Source organism: Nymphalis io, chromosome 9, assembly GCF_905147045.1.
Source record: "Nymphalis io chromosome 9, ilAglIoxx1.1, whole genome shotgun sequence".
NCBI classification, from domain to species: Eukaryota; Metazoa; Arthropoda; class Insecta; order Lepidoptera; family Nymphalidae; genus Nymphalis; species Nymphalis io.
The window spans coordinates 12,972,400-12,992,359 of NC_065896.1; the positions used below are offsets into that span (position 1 = coordinate 12,972,400).

At 33.0% G+C, this 19,960-nt stretch overlaps 1 protein-coding gene across 3 annotated transcripts in view; it reads right to left on the reverse strand.

Moving 5' to 3' along the window:
* Positions 1 to 19,960, reverse strand: part of LOC126770536 (protein tweety-like) — a 76,773-nt gene that overhangs the window by 27,881 nt on the left and 28,932 nt on the right. For all 3 annotated transcript variants that reach the window (XM_050489975.1, XM_050489973.1, XM_050489974.1), the window contains exon 2: positions 10,387 to 10,418. The gene's annotated coding sequence lies outside the window, so the exon portion shown is untranslated. The remainder of the gene's footprint in view (positions 1 to 10,386; positions 10,419 to 19,960) is intronic.

Consider the following 19,960-nt stretch of genomic DNA (forward strand, 5'->3'; position numbering starts at 1 on the left):
TAAATCAGAGTCACACCAATATTAATATAATCATTCCTAGATAGTGTGATCAAAAGCTTTGGAACATACAATCTGTACTATAATTTTAAATGCGAATGTAACTGTGTCTGTCTGTCTTTATCGCTTTCACGGCTAAACCGATTTTGATGACATTATGAATATATGATATGAAGCAAGCTCGAAACTCCAAGGAAGGACACACTACCTAACACCTATAAATGCAGCAGACGAAAGCAAGCGTTTCATAAAATACGAATATCGATTATAAATAGCTGCCTGTCCAGACTTCGTACAGGTAAAATTTTCATTTTTTCCAAAAAAATTGGATTTTTCCTTATAGAGCTTTCGAGGCACAATAGTTTTGATTGTGTGTTAATACTTAATCACCTCAACACAACACACAACCAATACTGTCTATAACAAGGACTAATATTATATCTCTCATGCTTGTTTATTTATCTATTACACTAGTTCACTCAATTGTCAACAAAAACCAATATAGCGTATTGACGTTTGGCGGTGGATGAGTGTTAGTATCTAGTCGTGGATTAGCTGCACAAATCCCGACCAACGGTACTTTCGAACTAGTTTTAAAATCTCCGAAGAACGGACTACTTCATTGGAAATACTAAACCCTAAAATAATAGTATTGATATTAATCGTAATATTTTTAAGGTCTCAATTCCGGTATAATAATAATTACATTTCAATACTAAATGAACTGTAAATGTTATAGCTATATTATTAATATTATTATATAATAGGAGTTCAATTACAGTTCAACGACCTACGGAGCTGAAGTCTTCCCGGAACATATCGAGTAGTTCATAATAAATAAAGTTAGTAAGCCGTATTACATTATAATTTTTTTTATCATCGCATAGGTAGGCGGACGAGCATATGGGTCATCTGATGGTAAGTGGTCACCAAAGCCCAAAGACATTGGCATTATAATAAATTTTAACCATTGCTTACATCGCCAATGCGCCACCAACCTTGGGAACTAAGATGTTATGTTCCTTGTGTCTGTAATTACACTGGCTCACTCACCTTTCAAACCGGAACACAACAATACCAAGTACTGCTGTTTTGCGATAGAATATCTGATGAGTGGGTGGTACCTACCCAGACGAGTTTGCGCAAAGCCCTACCACCAGTAAAAATAATACAAAATTATCCGTTATATTTGTCGCTTGGTTTAAAATCAATCTTACAAATCAAACGTGCGCGAGAAAATTAGACAGACATGTGTGTCGAGAACGCAATCTTATAGTCGGATCAGAGAATGAGATGCAAATGGGTCGTGTGTTCCAATTGTTTATATTTGAATCACAGAACAGAACCATTAAACCGGAAAATACATCAGTATTACATTATATCTCTTAAATCAACCCGTCACAGAGGTTATTAATGGAGTCATTAATTTATACTTATAATTTTATGATATATTTTCTATTTAATTTATGTACCTGCTTATATTTCTTTAAAATGTAAACTTTTCCGTTTTTGATATTTTATGACTCCATTACATGATTATTAAAACTGCGAATTATTGTATATTAATAACGGAGTTTATGTGATATATAATATGACTATATTTCATATCACACGTTTTATAACTAAAACAAGGTCAATTATAATACTAATATTGGAGTCAAAAATATTGATTGAAGTAGAGGAAAATTTTATTAGAAAAATTGTGAGAATTCGATGTCGTGTAAGGCGTTATTACCGGTTTGTACATACACAGTTCACACTGATATTAACATATCATTAGATCGCCTTTGACTTGCATGTGTTATTATGCACGTGCTACTTCGATCACACCCTGTTCTGAGGCTGGAACACCGCCATGAATAGTAACAGAATAGAAAAGGCTTTCTATGTATCAACCATGAAAAATGACATTAAATTAATCATCATTTAAAGTTTTCAGAGTTGAAATGGTCCAGTGGTTAGAATAAGTAAATCTTAACTGAAAATAGCGGGTTCAAAACCGGGCAAGCACCACAGAATTTTCAAGTGCTCGGCGGTGAAGGAAAACATCGCAACGCACATTTTAACTGCTGCATTTGAGGTGATATACGCTCCAAACCAAAAGAGATCTTAGCACGGCTTTACAGACTGTTACTTTACTTTACTTAAAGCTTCAGACAAAGACTTATATTCAGGCTGTGATTATTAATTTTGCATCACAAATCTTACTGTACGAGTAAATAGATATTGGTTATCTAAAAATTAAAACGTTGTGCTTTAATAAAATACTCCATTTTAATACAACTAAACGTTATTTCCACGTAGTGTCCGCGCGATGTCTGGTAATACAGCGTACAGCGTGACACGCGATCTCCCTTCTTATCGATTTGCTCAACCGTCTGGCTATATTCTGTCAAAGCACGCTTATTTCACACTTTCATTGACAGTTTATATCCCGTACTCCTATTCAATGAAGATGCATTGCACTTGTCAATTGAGATAGATATATTGACAAATACCCTCACATCGTAGAAAACAGAACAGGACAGAATACACGTTCTCACTTCAAGACTCTGGATATTGTTTTAAAGTACCAAATCTATCCCCATCATTTGCGTTTAAAAATATAATTTTTGTTTATTTTATTTAAAAATATATATCATATTCACTTAATATTTAAACGGAATGAAAAGAATTATCCTACGTGAATATAACGTAACGTAACGAAAAAAAAAACTTTTTCTTTTATACTAAATCCAGGATTCATACAATGGTTGGTACGTACAAACAGCTCTCCATACTCTCCGCTAGGGAAATAGATAGGCAGGTGTTAATTTTAGTAATTGGTTAGCGAGCGTCCTGGCATTCACGTTTGAGGGCCACGAAGTCAGTGTATTATTTTTAATTAATTAAAATATATGTTACATTAACTCGTTAGCATTAAAATGTAAATAGAGGATGAATAGAAAACAAATGTACAGGATGAATAGAAAAATTTACGTGAGTGTGGGTAATAAAATTCCATTGTGATAATGAGTAATTTATTACCACAGTACACAAAATACAGTCACCAGTTACTGATTTGACAATGAGTAAGTGTAATGCTTATACGTTGAATAAAAGATTTTGATTTCGAAAAAATATTAATATTCGATTTACTAAATCGCTTAGTATTTTACAGCAGTAAGAACATTCGATAAAGCAGCCATTTTCCATTTCGTTTCCCAAAGACGTTTTCATTATCGCTCCAGAAAGTAAACTAAACATCGTCACGGTAATCGCTATTTAAATACATAAAATAGCGTATATATACACATTATAGATGTATTTATGGAATAATAATAATAAAAAAAATATTATGTTTATGACTTTTTGTTTAGATACCGAGTAATTTATCTATTATTTATTTATATGTATAATATAGTGGGCATCGAAAACGAGCTACAAATAGCTTGCTTCAATACTGTCACGGTGCTAAATTAGTTATATAAAAATACCACAACTAATTATGACAGAAATAATTCTTAGTAAGGGATGAAGAAGAAACTAATAGCTTGAACAGGGCGTCTAAAAATAAAACTTATTTAAGTTTTCAATTTAAAAAAATCACAAATGAACAATATTAGTCATTTTTGTTTTGACGGTTTAATTTTAGGATTTGACAGTCCGATTTGAAATTGAATTGCGTTACATAGCCCATTCATTGGGAAAGGTTTAAGACTATATAATAATAATAATAATAATACGCTGGGACGTTTTTCACACACGGCCATCTGATTCCAAATTAAGCTTGTACAGAGCTTGTACTATGGAAACCAGACAACTGATATACTACATATACTATTTTTCTTTTGTAAATACATACTTATATAGATAATTACACCCAGACTCAGGACAAACAGACATGTTCATGCACACAAATATCTGTCCTGGGTGGGAATCGAACCCACAACTTCGGCGTGAAAGGCAAGCATCTACCAACCACGCCAACCGGCTCGATATGCTATATAAAATCACGCTACGATGTCTGGTGTAACTAATTACATAACATATGATGAAATCAATATAATCGCGTTTTCCATCGCCCCATGTAATCATAAAGACAGCTCCATTATGTTCACCTATTACAATAGCGGCGCCGACCATACGCTGACAGACGGATAGACACGTCAATGTCAACGGTTGAAAGGCATTACGTGTGAACATGTACAGTGAACGCTCTATACCTTTCTTAGATCTCGGCCGGTTAAAACTTTATACAGGAAACAGTACGGCTGTTTTTGATACCTCCTTAATGTTTAATCCAAGCGGAGGCGCTTATGAGATAAGCCAGGGGCCAATAATTTCGTTTACGTGATTAGGGATAAGATTTTAATGGTTGTAATAGTAAGTTAAAAATAACTAGTTCATCCGTCTAGCATATACCGCCTGCGGTTGGGTGTTCAAATGTCGAGTGAGGCCAGTACAAATTTTACAGGCAAGAAATTTAAAGCTTATAAAAAATGTAGTGTTCCATAGCTTTAAAAAGATTGAGATACCACTGGTATGTACTTAACTCAAATAGTCTTATTTATATACGTACACACAATAACAATAAAACATATACAAAAGCATTTGCCTTTTGTCTATATGAAAATCCCTAAATATTTGATAGATACACATTTGTAACAATAATATTAAAAAAGTTAGTAACATTAATGAAATGCAATGGAATACAACGGAATAGACAGCGGCGCTCCTGGCTCCTTGATCAGTGTAGCGCGAGATTGTCTTTCAGCGCACTTTGGTCGACGCTTTGACGTCACATAAATTGCATTTCAGTTAATGTTACATGTATAATAATTACCACATTTGTAAAAAAAAAAAAACAAATAACGTTTTATGAACCCCTTGAATTATTATTTTTTTTTGACATATTCGCTTGCTACCTGGTGCCTAGAGCGATAGCTCCTCTCGCTCTATCCTAGGGCCGCGCCGAAAATAGAAAAGGATAGAATAGTACTAACATTATTTGGTAACAATAAAGTATGAACTGTTTAGCGGGTACGAAAGAAATTAACTCTGGTATTCGTGTAAATACTTATAATATCTATTGGACGTATTTAAATTATTCAGTGAACACTTATATTAAATCGCAACAAGTGCTTTCACTTCGAGAACAATTTACACCGAAACTTCAGTGGGCGACGCGTGGGCTGTTATTTATTATGCAATCGTTTATGAGAAATAAGACACGCAACAAACATTCCGGTACTAAACATTTCTACTGTATGCAAGCTTAAATGCATGTAATTATTTCATTTTAGAGTAATTCGATAAGAAAAACCAAACTAGTTTATTTATATTTATTTTGCATCATGAAGAATAATTGCCGAATCCTGAAAAGGTTATTGCGGCAAAGTCTATGGCATATATAAGGGCGGTGGTGACAACTTACCATAAGAGGACCCACTTGTAATTCTGCCTATCAAATACAAAAAAAAAACATCTTATTATCGCTTTTTTAAAAATATAATAGCGGTAACATAAACATATTTCTAAATATATTCACAGAATCTAATCTCGAATCGGAATGAGTACAATTTTTTAAGTAAAAGCTTTAGACGATGACTAAGTAACCGCACCAATTACTTGAACACGATTACTTCGCGGAATTAAGTCTTACGGAAACCTCGTGGCACTTTTTAATTTTACGATAAAACTCATAAACTCATAATCACATTTTAATAAATATAATTATAGCGTAAGAAGGAATTTGAGGATAAGGTTTGAAGCTTATTGCACCAAGCTTCTCCAATGCGGATTGAGGGATGCACGTGGCATATTTTCTTCCACCACATGCATGTTTCTTCACGATGTTTTCCTTCATCGCCGAGCACGAAATGAATTATAAACACAAATTTAACTAAACTAATTCATCTTCAATTGTGCATTGAAACCCGGGCAGGTTTCAAATCATCGTTTAAAATTCTCGCCTTCTAAGCACTAAGCTATTCACGTGCATGTGGCACGCATCTCCCAAATTATACATACCTATATATACACACAATTTAGCACATGAAAAAACGTGTGAACACATTAACATAAATAAGGCTATCATGATTACAAGAAGTAATTTTATTGTCATGTTAATCAAAAATTTTTAATAAATGAAATTAATATGGCGAAGAGGATATAAACGTCTCGAGCTGGTGAAACTTCGAACGGAATTCCTTAACTGCATTAAAAGATCGGAGTAAGATAAGCTGAGCAATAACTTTAATTAAAACACAAACATTTTTTAAAGTTTTAAGTAAAATTTCATGTTTACGAAGGAATCAAAACAAATCACTTCCTTTATTGGTCTTTTATATTACGTGTATTATATTATATTACAAGGTACATTATAATATAATGTGCAGAGATGTTGTAACATACAACAATGCATTTCACAAATGTTATGTCCAGACCTCTAAGCGGGTCTTGCGGGGCTTGAAGTTATACCAGTGCGAAATAATAAACTGAAAACCGCCGCGCACCGTATCGCGTAGCGCGGTCAGCTATCGATTTCAGAGTAAACATAACCTCAGAGCAGCTGCGCGCACGTGGCCTCTATTTCCGTACCGGTCGGGTCGACGTCCGGTGGCCTTGCCCCTCAAAATGAACAAGATTACCCAAACGTTGCTGATAACAATATGCAATGGACACGCAAGGCTGATCTCAAACAGCCGGAATATCTCCCTGAATACCGATACATTGTACCAAAACGTATATCAATTTTTTTAATCGAGAATTCGTAACGCTCATCAATGTCAGTCTGTCGGATCAATTTGAATAATGAACAACAATAAAAAAAAAAATGGGCTTACTTTTGGCACGCATTTGGAGCAGAAATTTGTGTGTATATAGAATGTTAGGTTAGTTTTACGTTTACAAAGCAAAGTTTATAAAGCAGCCTTATATATCCGTAAGATGTTATAGCCCCGTAAATAATATGAATAACATTTCTTTCACATTGTTTTCTACCAGCCACACATTTGATTGTTTACAAATCGTCGAAACTAAGCTCTTCAAAACTAAATGTATGATGACGAAATGTCCCTACCTCACTTTTCAAAGCCGTTGCCTATGACCAACCTGTACTAACCATTACCAACCGAGAATTAAAGATGGAGGAGAAATTGCTAACACGCCTATCTGCCACGGGTGACGACTATTCTCGATCTCACTTACAGTAAAATTAAATAGACCATTGTGACGATCTATAACCCTGAACATTTCGATTGGTTACTACCTAATACCAACTATAGCAATTCATTGTTACTATTATTGCTGCAGTTATTATCGTCAACTCGCAGCAATCGTACATATTCATTTTAAATCTGTCATTCGGACGTAGAACGGGATTATTTTCAGCGGATACTGAAAACTTTGGAACAAAATATGTGCTGGTTAAAATCAGTTTATACACAACTGAGTTTTCACTTGGCTAATTCAGTTCAACTCTGAATTCATCGTGACGATACTTTAATGCGTCTGCTACCAGTATATCCACCAATTCGCGAGGAGCAGCTTGGTGCAAAAAAGTAACGTCATGCTTAAGAGATCAGGTCTTTGCCAGGGTATTCGCACAAATACGGAAATTTTAGAAATGTTTATAGTAATAACAATAATAACGAATAATGAGTATGAAATCCTTCATAGAAGATCGCGCGGAAGACAGATAAACATACTTAAAAACCATGCTAACAAATATCTAATGTGGCATCCTGCAAAAACAAAACTCACTTTTATTTATAAATCAATGAGATGTATATTGTATGTATGTAGTTTCATATTAAATAATGGAGAGGAGCCTTTAGCCCAGCAGTGGGACATTCACAGGCTGTTACGGTAATGGAGATATTGAATTGTATTATGTATACAAATATATATGAATATACAAATTTCCTCAGCCTTAAAATTGCCTCGAAGAGCTCTTTAACGATAAAGCCGCCTTTTGTACCGTCTATTACTTTGTTTTCGCTGTAACTGTTTTGTCTTTGTGTGCATAAAGTCATTTAATGCTTTTCTCTTTTCAATTATTCCTTTTCTTAAATTTTAATAAATATTTATAAAGATAATAAGATTCTTTGTTTTAGAACTTTATGTAAGCCCATCATTGCGGGTACCACCCACTCATTCTGCTGCCAAAATAATACATTGTTCCGTCATTAAGAGTGAGTCTTCTTTTTTTGTTATTTAATTATTCGGCGTAATGACGGGCACAATTGACATAACATCTTAATTTCCTTGGTTGGTGACGTATTGACGAATGTAAGATATTGTTACATTTCTGACAGAAGCAATATCAATGTGTGGTGCTTTTCTCGTGTAATATTAAAAACAAAACAAATTGTTAACAAAGATTTATTTAAGATTTCGATGACTTAGATCCCTACAATGCGTAACGTCTCAAGCGCCTTCTGCACCGGTCATTGCTTGATTTTTGGATCAAAGGTATTCCCAGACAGTCTTCGCTTTTAGTCAATTTCTATAAAAGTAAAAACAATCGATATCTCTAATCTAATCGATTCACTATAACTGTGTCAGGTTTATTCGCTGTCCCCCTAGGATTTGGCGACCCGCAGAAGCGGGCCTTTAATTTAAAGGTTTATTCGCTGTAACGTTCATGTCAATGATTATGGGCCAATCCCCGTAGAGCTATGCATGATTATTGAGAACTGGTATAGAATTACGAGTATATTATAACAGTCGACGTAAGTGTTTTTCAATACAAAAACTACATTATTTTTATCAATAACCAAACAGGCTTATGATTGTCTTAAATAAGAGCCGTAAACAGCTTTAATATCACAGTTCAACGAACTTATTTTAATGACAGCAACCATCTTGGAGACGGTAATACCATTAGTTATCTATCATATGGTCTTATCAAAACATAAGTTATAAAAGCAAATTGAGTCGCGTTTAGAGCAAAGCTTATAAATGTCCCAGTGCTGGTCAAAGACCTGTTGGTTTGGAATATATTCTAAAACCGCTTCACAACTTGTTGATAATACATGACAAGTTTAACAAAACTTATGCAGGTTTCTTTGCCATATTTTCGATTTTATACAATATTTTTTTATTATTATTTAATAAACCAGTGTTAAAGCAAATTCACAATTACTTTTCAATGATATAAATTTCGTTACCCTTCTTTTCAACAAGAAATAGTGTCATACTTGATCACAAAAAAAAATACGACGAATTTTGACAACATGCTATGCTAGTAATTGGTTTAATTAATTCGATGTACCGACGCGATAATATTCATGTATGTGGGTTATTGGCCTTATCTCGCCGACTTGAATAGCGGCCGAATAAGCAAAGCCCATTCATAGTGATTACAAGCGTGGCGGCGTCTTTGCTTAATTAATTACATGGTACTTGCCTAGTCGTTTAGCAATGTTTATATTAATGCAGGATTTAGTTTGTTATAATGGCACACTTTAATCGAGATTATTAACGACGCCTCAAAGTAAAAACCTAGTATGTGCAAATCACCTAAATTTATATAAGACCAAAAATATCCCATATACATTTAACTAACGTAGAATATTTAATTAAATGTATTTTAGTGTGAATTTTTATTTTAAATAAATAAGGAAAATCACATAGAAAAATTGTTTACCATTAGTCTAAATGGAAATTAGTAAATAGTATCATTTTAATATACGAGTCATTTGATTGCCGCAACAATAATAATAGCTTACTTTCCATATTTATGTATCGCATTGTAGTAGGTATTAAATACGTATTAATACGTAGTACAATGCAATACATAAGTAGCACATGGGCTTAACCTATTATTACGTCTGTACAATGGGAAATGTTTCAAGAAATTGTTCGACACAGTGGCACCGTCGCTTGCCACCATCGCACCCTTCGCCTTTGGTTTTCATCCACAGCAAAAGGACGATTGGCTCATATACATTTGTCAAGATCATTCAATGTATTTTTTTATATTTTTACAAAGTTATAAAAAAAAGGATTAATTAAATATTCTATATATGTCCATCCGTTATTAAGCGGTTCAATTTGAAAACATAAAATATCGCAGGTCTAAACTTTTGCTAGTTAACTTATAGATTCTATACTTTTTAATTTATTTTATCTCGTCGACGTTCCAACTGATAAGCGATAGTCCTGTTAATCCACAGACATAAAGAAATTGAAACCACTTCTTATACCGCCAATGCACCGCCAACAACGTGATCCATTGTGCGTGTACTTACACTCAGCATTCGAACCAAAACAGCAATTTAAAGCTGTTTAGCGGTATACTAACTGGTCATAAATTTCCTCTCAGACAGACCCACACACAGCCGTACCACCACGGAGCTGTTAACTTCTGACTAATTATTATATAACTATCAAAATACATACCACAATATCAATGACGAACATCGTAGGTGTATCTGTAACAACAAAAAATAAATTAAGAATACAATTAAGTATTATCTTAAGTATAACGATATGTACGGTGCATATCATATGTACTTTCGTAGAAAGTAGCAAAGATGCTATTGAAAACATTCAAACACAGTTCCGTTTCTTTGGGAAAAACAATGAAACGGTCAAGGGTTGTTATTGGTTTATAGATAACAATCATATTATTTATTTATCGAGAAATACTCGACATGTTTCGAGACTAGCACTCATCTCACTCAATCTTATTTACAATTTACCTGGTGTTAAGTAAATCACTTGCGAGCGAATTCACGCAAAAATAGTTGATTATATTCAACCCGTATCATAATTGCATATCATTGTAAGTTTGTTTATAAAATGTTATCTGATCTATGTCAACTATAATCAGCCTACCACATGTCTTGTACTTAGATTTTGTATATTATAATTGTGTTTTTATTTTTTTATTATTATTTCTTTACTTAGTTATATAAAAACTGTTTGTGTAAGGCTATGTTTTTTCTCAATAAATTATTATTGTTGTTATTATCTGTCATAAAGTGTCAAATTTGTTTGCACAGAAAATCTTCGCTGTACATTTACTAGTGGTAGGGCTTTGTGCAAGCTCGTCTGGGTAGGTACCACCCACTTATCAGATATTCTACCGCAAAATAACAGTACTTGTTATTGTTGTGTTCCTTGTTATTATTGTGTGTTTGAAGGGTGAGTGAGCCAGTGTAATTACAGGCACAAGGGACATAAAATCTTAGTTCCCAAGGTTTTTGGCGCATTGGTTATAAGCGATGGTTGACATTTCTTACAATGCCAATGTCTAAGGGCGTTTGGTGACCACTTACCATCAGGTGGCCCTTATGCTCGTCCACCTTCCCATTTTATAAAAAAAAATGTAGATAATCCGGCTTCCAGAGGCGCGCTCGCTACTCGTACTGTGTTTTAATAATCAAGTTTTCATGAATATTCAAGTAATTTAAGACGTCTTTCGTCCTTGTGCTGTTACGTTCTCACCGTTTAACTCTTACTATGTATTTACAGTTCATATTAATCACGTATAAGCATACGGCACCGGTCACTGACCTTTTGAAATTTTTCCTTTAACATTTTATTTTACGAATTGCTTTAAATAAAAATAATAATATGTTTAAATCAATTCACTATATTATCTTGAACTGTTTGACATACAATCAAGAGTATTGTTATCAATGCAACAATACTGATATACTAACTGCTAGTTAGTGAAATTATGAGCAGTCAAATATTAACTAATTTAAAGGAATGAACGCTCATTGGCCGCCTATCGCATCGTTGCCACAGCCAATAGTCATTCAGATAAATTAATCTAACTTTGATTAAGGTAGTTCAAAATTTATATATAAAAAGATAATTCTACTCGTAAAAAAAATTAGTTTAGACATTTAAAAAATTCAAGAAAATAAATACCTTCTTTCGTTTTAATGTTTTGGGTTGACGTATTCTGAATGAACAATAAGCAAACTGATCGTTTTAAGGCATGTTTTTTTAAATCGAGTAAGCAAAAAAGTTAAAATTGTACACTAATATAATGTTGATCCAATCTCGTATATTAGATTCGTTTTACGTAGCAATATAAAAAAAATACTTTCCAGAGTAGTTACATCACGTGACATACCAAGTTTAATTTGAGTATTAAAAAAATATATAATATTAATAGATATATAATATTTCAATCATAGTTAACAAAGAAAACTTAACAAAAATCCTAATTCTTTAAGTCTCCATGACAACGAAATAGTACGGAAACCGTTTAACGCGACTCCGAATCAACAAACATTTATAAATAGATCTCACACGAATATGAGTATAGTATATGAATGAAATATGAATATATAATATACATACATACAGTTACGCATACAAAGTTACAATATATCATAGAAAATTCGTGACGTACGATTTCTCACGCCTTTCAAAGGCTTTGTATCGCCATACTCCAATGTAACAATGAATCCCCCCCCACGTTGACCCATTTACAAGTTGCAAATGACGCATGACCATTGATCATCAAAATTTATTGTACCACAAGTTGGCATTAGATACTATTCACTGAACCACTGAACCTAGAATGACCTAAAGGTAAATTAATGAATTAAATAAAACTATTTTATATCAATTAATTATAAACTCGAAGTGAAACTGATACGACTTATAATTAACAAGATGTAATAGTGATAGTAATAACACAAATACATATTAAGATTTTCATTAAATATTTTTGTATCTGTGAACGGGTGTTGTGCGTTATTTAAATCTGTAAATCATATAGAAATGCCAAGACTGCCATGATTAACATTATTTTTGTATGCGTTGCAAAATAAAACGAGCACAAAACTTGATAATAACAATATATATATATGTATATATATGTATATTCCTTTTGCTTAGGATTAAATATCAAGTTCGTTACCCAATACCGATTATATACTGATAACAATTTCATTGATATTTTATTATAGATATTATTAAATTTTAAACACACACGGACAAATTTTTAAAGAAGTTTATTTTTGAATTAAATTAGATTATCATCCAATCTACATTGGTTCATATATAGTTACAGTATTCATATCAAATCGAGATGTAAATACTGCACAGGCAAAATGAGGTCGTATACATTTTTTTAAATACTACATAATTATCGATGTGGTATGGTATCTATCATATCATATGACCAGGCTCACCACAAATCGGAACCAACAGCGAACGCTCGTGAGGCGAATAACATCTGCACCGAACAATTTGTGACACTACGTGGCGACCACGACCGCTCTGACAAGATTGCTACAATGAAGAAGAATAGATATTTAAGCTGCATTCGCGGTAGATGCAGTCGGTTACGACAGTGTCAATCGCAATCACATGTTCAGTTTATTATTATAGGCCTTCGAATCGCCAAATGCCTTCACAAGTACACATACGTTCAACAACACTTAAGCAATCAGTAACAGCCTGTTAATGTCCCACTGCTGGGCTAAGGCCTCCTCTCCCTTTTAAGAAGAAGGTTTGGAGCTTATTCCACCACGCTGCTCCAATGCGTTTTGGTAGAATACTCATGTGGCATAATTTCAATGAAATTAGACACATGCAGATTTCCTCACGATGTTTTTCTTCAGCGTCAAGCACGAGATGAATTATAATCACAAATTAAGCACATGAAAATTCAGTGGTGCTTGCCAGGGTTTGAACCCACGATCGTCGGTTAAGATTCACGCGTTCTAACCACTAGGCCATCTCGGCTTATCATTCACATATCACGTTACATTATTAAATTGAATATAAAATTATCATCGAATTGGAATAAAGATTTTAACGAGAAAATCCAACAAAACTCATTATTTACTATTTATTAAACAATATATGTTTTGAAATTATTGCACTTATTTGCATATACATGATTTTATATTTAATTTCTTAAATACATTTCTTCCATGGCTGGTTGTAGTTATACAATATATATATATATATATATTAAAAAACATAATTTACATTCGAACAAATAATATTTTAAGCGAGTAAATTTTAAACTACAAATAGAATGAATAACTCATCGGAAACAGCTGTTATTCGATTATTCCGAAAGCAATTTAAACAATAGACATTATTATTAATGGGTTGTACCAAATTTCGACAATTTCAAAGCCCCCATTTTCACAAGATTGATGTAACTTTGAACCGTAAAATACGAATCAACCCGATCGTTTGTTGAAAATTATTTCAAATGACAATTCACAAAAGATTCACAGGCAAGTGAAAATCTATCGATTAACATTTCTATTAAATTTCTGGAACCAGTTTTGTAATAATTGTTCATAATACACGCCGAGTTTGTATCCTGTATTTTTGGTCTAGTTTTATAGTTTAGGCGTAACTTTTTAGGAAGGTAGACGAGCAAATATGCTACCTGATGGTAAATGGTCACTTTGCCTATAACCACCGGCAATGCATGTAATATATACATGAATATAAATATGTACATATACAATTTACATGTGCCTGTAATTATTCTGGCTCAGTCATCCTTCAAATCGGAACAAATCAATAATTAGAGTCATGATGTTTAGCGCTAGAGTCATTGATGTTTGGATATAAGTTGTTTATATATTTCTAGTCAGTCATCCTAATATTAATTTAAAAAAAAAACTCAAATACGCAGAAGTCGTGAGCACGGGTGTTTTTATTGTCTTTTGCTTGACCTCAACACGCCGAAAGAAGCCGAGATGGAAAGAAGCCGAGATGGCCTAGTGGTAAGAACGCGTGAATCTTAACCGATGATCGTGGGTTCAAACCCGGGCAAGCACCACTGAATTTTCATGTGCTTAATTTGTGTTTATAATTCATCTCGTGCTTAACGGTGAAGGAAAACATCGTGAGGAAACCTGCATGTGTCTAATTTCATTGAAATTCTGCCACATGTGTATTCTACCAACCCGCATTGGAGCAGCGTGGTGGAATAAGCTCCAAACCTTCTCCTCAAAAGGGAGAGGAGGCCTTAGCCCAGCAGTGGGACATTACCAGGCTGTTACTGTTACTGTACTGTTACAACACGCCTGATGATAGGTACAGACGCAGTCTAAGACGGAACGCGTTTGCCCATACATATTCCTTCTGCCTTGCTTTGCTCTTTAAATAAAATCAAAATATAGAAATACGAGTAATATCGTACCGTCAAGCTATACCAGCAGTTCGGAATGTCCACAATATCGATAAGAACCAATAAAAAAATCCCTAACCAAGATTGCATTCACACAGTTAATATCGCTTAAATACGTAATAGTGAACTATTATTTTATAAAAAAAAGTTTCTATGAGGGGGAGCGGGGAGCGTTTTGCTTATGGTGTTAGGTACCCTATGTGTTTTGCTTATTTCGTATCCCTGAGAATGTGTATGCAAAATTTCATTTTTAATCTTTTGTGTAGTTAAGACGTGAAAGTGTAACAAACAAACAAACAAATATTAAACTTTATAATATTAGTTAGGATGCGTAATTGCTTATAAAGTATTACTAACTTGTTATCAATATTTTACAACGTCAGACGCTATTGTATATATAAATGGGTAAATACCCAACGTTTGCATTTTTATGTGTAAGCGTTATTCAAATAGTTATTATTTATTATCACATTAAATATGTAATAAATAAAACACTCACAATTAAAACCAAAGTCATTGCAATATATATTGATTTTAAACTAAACACAAATAGGTTAGGATACATAAGTAAATAGATATAAATGAACACTTGTTATTTGCTATGTATGTTATTGTTATGTGCGTTTGTGTTTCTTTCATCCGATTGACAAGTTGTCTATCATCAGACGTCAACGTAGAATAAGCGCAAGTAGTATTGGTAATTGTTTAAAAAATGCAAGTAACATTGCAATGCATACCGTTTATGGCTATAAAAAGAAGTAAGAAGCAAAACAAAGTAAAGGCTTTGATTGACTGCCCTTTTCTTGATAAAGTTTTGGAGCTTATTCCATTACGCTGCTTCCATGCGATAGATGCACATGTGGCAGAATTTCTTAAATCATCTTCTTTTTTAGTTTTCATCCATAGTCAAGCCTACACAACAAATACTTTTTCAAGAAAAAATGTTAGTTTTTCGTAGAAAAAATCATTTAAATTAAATTATTATGTATAAAATAATGAAATAAATACACATAAGGGTATCCAATGTTACAGATACTTTTTCATTTCAAATGTTAAAAAGAGACAACTATATTTACTAACTTACGGCGTTCTTATTTAACAATGTTTAGCGGGTTTAATACTGATTTCTCTCCCACTACCATCATTGATTTACCATTCGCAAGTATAAGAAATTTATTATTTAAATATTCACCTCGAAAAAAACATTTTTGATAATTTTATTATGGAAATGTCACGACGATCCGTTGAGTAGTTCAGACGTGAAATTGTAACAACCACTTTAGTATTTATAATATAAGTAAGGATTACATTTTTGTTTATTTTTAAATTGCTACAATTTTACATTCAAAAATATACAAACAATTACAATAATAATAACATTTAGCGATCTCAATTTTTTGAGGCATCGATCGTTCCGCTACTATTTCGATATACACTCCCAAAGTTTCATTACCCGTAGTAGTGCTACCTATCGACTAAATGCGTTGTAGCATGTAATTCGCCAATCAACTTGCGACATAACATATATACCTACAAAACTAGGCAGACGTGGAGTTACAAACATTATTCAAATTGATGTGAAAAGCCATCTAGCGGCGAGTTGCGAATGATAGTTTAAAAACCTTCATGAAATATTACATAAGATATATACTGACTTTTATGGGGTTCGGTTTAACGTTGTCGAAGTCTATTGATTTCAAACAGCATATATTTTTATACATAAAACAAATACGACGTCAAAGAACAGTGTCTTATACAGATATACATTCAATGACCCTTTGGATGAACGTGAAACACTTAAGCAAAGGTTAAATGTTCGAGTAAATAAGTAAACGCCGTAGTTTGTAATCAGATTACCCGAAGACTGAGGTGGCGAGTTTTACGGATATATGTCATCCTATTAAGCCGAACTTGATACAATGACCCAAACTACTGGAACCTTTCTAAGACTTCTGATGATTTGAAGATATTACATTCTTGCGGATTCGTCCTACCTCGTGTTTGATACCTTTTCTTTTTGAATTAGCATACATGATTTAAACACTTAAGTATTATTAAATCGTCAAAAGAAATAATAATCTCGCTCATCTGGAGAGATACCACTCGCTCATCAGATATTCTACCGCGAAACAGCAGTACTTAATAATATTTATGAGTGATGGTGACCACTTACCATGAGGTTGACCCGTTCACCAACCTATTATATAAAAAAAAGATAAGCCCAAACTCAAGTAATCAATTAGTAGCCTGCCCTGACCCGGTAATGGCATCATAGCGGTTCCATGGTACTCACTTATTTCATTGACTTTCGCATTACTATTGTAATTAACATAATTCAGCTATATTGTATTAAATTACTAAGTAAGTTACATACAATTAAAGCTTATATAACTAACTGATTTTAGGTTCGGTTGTATGTAATGTTTATCTATATATAAATAAAATTCCTTTTTTAGATTAAGAAAAGCTACAAAGTATATAATATTAATAGATTGATTATATTAATATATTGATAGATTTTTAACAGGAAGTAAAGATCAACTTTGAACTTCATGTTACCGGTTCCGCAAATTCAATAAATCTTTTCGGAGGCAAGGTCGTTTCTTTAATAAAATCACACATATTGAGTTTTTTTTAATTATTTAAGATACTTAAAACTCGTTTTTTTTTTTTTAAATATTATTTTATTATATTTTTTATACTATCTATTCTATGATCTAAAAATATTATTGACAAAAAATCCGAATCTAGCATAGAGTAGAATCTAAAAAAAAAAAACAAATAGATGGTGACTTTACATTGTATATTATAAAAATGAAGAATCAAAAATGGTCGTAGAAGCTTACGTGAAGAAAGTATGTTTTCATGTTCATCCTATTCAAAACTTATGTATATAAAACACATAATAAACGGAAGATCGACCGTTTGAAGGCTCGAAGGAACCCTCGTTCAAAGCTGCGACTAAAGGCATAAAAGAACACGTGAGCTTCTGCGCACATTTACCGACCTAGCAAAACTACAACAAAGAATATTTAAGCACTCAAAAATAAATCAAAATATAATATGTATAAGGTCGACTTTTAAATGTAAAGGATTCGTAAAAGATTAAAAAGGTTGCGATTGGAGTCAGAGTTCAAACTAGAAGTATATATTATATATCGTTGACTAAATGAACCTTATTTGTCTATTCAAAAGGTTCAACATTGAATGAATAGTTTCTTACAATCGTATGGAAAAAGATGAATATTGGTTTGTAAGTGGTAGTAGGTGAAGTTTTTGCTCGCCCTATGCCGATAGCTGTTTTATATTTTTCGAAAGATTTTTTTTTGTATTAATGGATCAGCAATGCTATCCTGGTAGTAGGGTTTTGTGCACGCCCGGCGAGGCACCGATCACGACCAACCACCACCACCGCCACAAGCCATCGATCACCTATTCCTTTTTTTATTATTTCATGTGTTTAATATATGATGGATGACTTCTGTTGGATGTTCTACATGAATAAATATTCTACCGACAACCAGCAATACTTTGTATGTTTGTGCTCCGGTTGGAATCGTTAGTGAGCGAGTGTCCAACTACAGGCACTTTTTTTTATAAGGTTTACTTTACCTAGTCTTTAGGTCTAAGTCATTATTAAGTATCATTACGAATAGAAACATAATAAGCGTGAGACGAGGACACAAGTTACAAATTCCACCGTCCAAGACGGTAAAGTTAGGCAACAGTTCAATGTTAAAAAAAAACAATCATATTTCCTCATAATATTGTATAGAGACGAAAATGAGTACTATTACGACGAAATCAGCTCTGTAATGATTCAGAAAATAAAATATACATAGATTAATTCGAGTTTTGAAATTTTCTCATTCACTAGGCTGTTTAAATCCTTCCCTTCACAATAAAACTTATTCAATCAAAGGGAAATCAGCATAAGAAAAGAACCAAGTCGTGGGTTCAACGACCTCTCTTATCTCGAACATGAAACTCCCACGTATTCGAGATCCCCATCCAGTTCTAAAGGAATCTATTCAGAATTACCAACCTTATCGCTAAAGGAATAACGTTTATTACATCACTGAATAATACTAAATTATGCAATCATTTATAGTATGTGTAAGATATACGATTCTTCAATTTTGCGATATTCTATTTCAATATTATTATTATGGCGATACGTCAAAAAAAAACAAAATCCAACGAAATCTTATTCTGCATTAGAAATTAGAATGACATAATGAAACCAATTATAATTTTGTCACCCAATTTTTAAATAGTAATAAATAATACGGCTTCAGATTTTCAAAACACCTTTTTCTAATTATAACAATTATTGGAAAACCAATAAAGCTAGTTTCTTTGCCATGTAAAATAAATAATAACATAAAAATCGAAATTTAAAATGCATGAACTCCAAATGACGTTAATAATAATGGCATGGATTTCGAATACGAAATTCAGACACGCGAAGCCTCTGTAAACTCTAGCCCATTTGGAGACGCCCTGAAAATGGAGCGAGCCAACCGGGACACACGACGACAAACCCATTATATTAGTTATAAAAACAATGAATACAAAAGTAGTTCAAGTTAGTAATGGTTACGTTTTAAAAAATACATTAAGCGAACACGCTACGTGTTAACATTCACCTAAAAACCTTTTTGACTACTAAATTTAATATAACCATCATACAAAGTTAATTGTGTGACTTTAGTGGATATACAATTATTCTATACAGTCAAATTAAGACCTCATAAATTCTAATAACATTGTTAAGGCTAACTGGTTACTTTGAAGACGTTGAATCAAAACAAAAAATACTTTTTTTATGCAACATGGTCATAG